The 2,568-nt window shown below is 34.7% G+C and overlaps 1 pseudogene; it reads right to left on the reverse strand.

Moving 5' to 3' along the window:
* Positions 1 to 852: 852 nt before the first annotated feature.
* LOC138886926 (UDP-glucosyltransferase 29-like) lies at positions 853 to 2,306 on the reverse strand (annotated as a pseudogene).
* Between the last annotated feature and the right edge of the window lie 262 nt (positions 2,307 to 2,568).

Genomic DNA, 2,568 nt, shown 5'->3' on the forward strand with positions numbered 1-2,568 from the left:
GTTATGGAAATGTGATTTGAACATGGATCCAGTGGCGTAGCCATATAGCTCCAAGAGGTGTCAATTTTTATTTTACCTTCACGGGTAAATTTCTTTTATGTATATATAATATATGTATTGATTTTTCTCGACTTTTTTGTATATTTACTTATGAAAATTGTGACAATCCTTAATAAACATTCTGGCTCTGTTAGTTCCTGATGCAGCAACTTTTAACTGCAGGTCCTTTTGGGCACTTATATTCAAATACCTTAATCAATTGCATGCATCTATAGACTCGAGACTAATAAGTTTGTTAAGAATACTAAAAATTATTAATCTCCTAAACCAATATTAAAAAGACCGTTATTAAATATTTGAGCTGGTCAAACTCCATATCATATTTATTTTCTTTTAAATAATTTAGCTGTAAGCATGTGTCATCCGTTGTTGAAGTAGGGGAAACATAGGTTAATCTATGTAAATAGCTCGAATTGTACTACCGAATTTTTTGAAACCAAAAACCGAATTACTGTGGTAACATTTTTAAGTAACCTGAATTACTGTCGTCATATTTTAACTAAGTGCTAGAATTTTGTTCTTTGAACTTCATCTTTTGACCGTACGAAAAAAGGGGAAATAATTTTTCGGTTACAGAATATAAATAGTTTTCAATGGGCTAAAATTGATCTTTATTAAAAAAAAAAACCCTCGACGCACGCAAATGAATCTTCAGCTTTGTCTTGGTTCAATAGATAATAAGAACATTGGTAGTTATATATAGTGACAGTATAAAAGTTTTATGTCAAGTTGGTAATTATATCATGCGAAATATGAAAATTAATTGCACGGAGAAAAGTGCCTTGGTACCTCTAAAAATTTTGAAAAATAACCTATGACAACAATTAAATTACAATAATAGCATTTTTTTTAAATATGACTTAAATCTTATTGCTAATTATTTGTTGTTACAAAGTGCAACAAGCTCTTCCACCACTTCGTCTATCTCTTCATCCCCTTTCATATTCATTTTCTCCCTCAATTCTCTAACTTTCTTCCTCACATCCTCCCCACTTTCCTCCATTACCACTTTCCTTATCACCTTTGCAATCTCTTCACTTTGTAACTTTCCATTATCATCAAGATGCATTGGCATTGCAATTATTGGCACACCAAAGTTTACACTTTCCATAAAAGAACTCCATCCACAATGACTCACAAAACCACCAATACTTATATGTTTAAGAATTGTTGTTTGTGGGGCCCATCCTTCCAAAACCATTCCTCTATCTTCTACCCTTTGAAGAAATCCTTTTGGTAATGAATCTTTAATACTACTATTATTTTCACCTTGTGGAAAACTAATAACCCAAATGAAGTTCACTTTGCTAAGCTCTAGCCCTTGAGCTACTTCATGTAATTCCTCCTTAGAAAATACTCACTCCCAAATGAAACAAACACACCTGAATTTTTTTCTTTCTTGTCAAGCCATTGTGTAATTTCTTCATTATCATCTCCGCTGACAGTATCTTGAATGAGTGAACCGACCGGGACTATTTTCTTGGAAACCAAACTTGAAAAATAACCCATATATTTCCCTTCAAACTCTTTGCAAGTTTTCACCAAAATAAAGTCGCGAGATTTCCTAAGAGCCTCGTCGAATGGGGACTTATCCTCTTTTGATTCTTCCATAGTTTTCTTCATCTGAAGCATCTCGCATTCACGCAGATAAATTTCAGGAAACGGGAAGTCTTCCCCTGGCTTTTCAAACATATGAAAGGCAAAAGCAAGGACACCCGCGCTAAAAGTGAGAAATTGCACAGCAGGAATATTCACAGAGGAAGCAAACGTGGCAGCCCACGGCTGGATAAAGTCATAAATGACCAAATCAGAATTTAAAGTTTGGAAAAATTTGGACTTGACATTTCAAAAGCTATTTTGAGGGTGTTCATAAGATGGGGTGGGAGGCCATTTGTAGTGTGGTAATAAGGAGGAAGATTTGGTAAAGATGGAAGATGAAGTTCAACTAGTTCAATTGATTGAGAATATTTTTCTGTAACACTTTTCTTGATTGAGTTTAGATTTACAGGAGTTGAACACATGTAAATGTGGAAATTCCTCTTTGTAAGTCTTTTGGCTAGCTCTAAAAATGGACTTATGTGACCATGGGCTAACCATGGTAACATGAGTATACTAATGGTGTTTTTCTTGCCCTCCATTAATAACTATAGTTTCTCTCTCCTTTTCTCTTTGATGGTTCTGTAAGTATATACTATATGATCGATGATAATGTATTTATGCTAGTGTTTAACTGTGTAAATAGATTATTGTATTGGTCATCTTGGTTGTGAGCTGGTTGGCGTGGTGTATTATATATTTCGTTGAGACTAATAGGACAGCTCGGTGCACATGATATTTCGTATTAACGTACGGTATGGAGAAAGGTCACATCTCAAGGGGTGTGATATATATAGACAGTCTACCCTAATGCAAACATTATTGATTGCTTCCATAGATACAACTAGGAGTGGCAAACGGGTGGGTCGGGTTGGATAAGATTCGGGTCAAAAAGGGTAATGAAAAACCGGA

The sequence above is a fragment of the Nicotiana sylvestris genome, chromosome 3 (genome assembly GCF_000393655.2).
Source record: "Nicotiana sylvestris chromosome 3, ASM39365v2, whole genome shotgun sequence".
Taxonomy (NCBI): domain Eukaryota; kingdom Viridiplantae; phylum Streptophyta; class Magnoliopsida; order Solanales; family Solanaceae; genus Nicotiana; species Nicotiana sylvestris.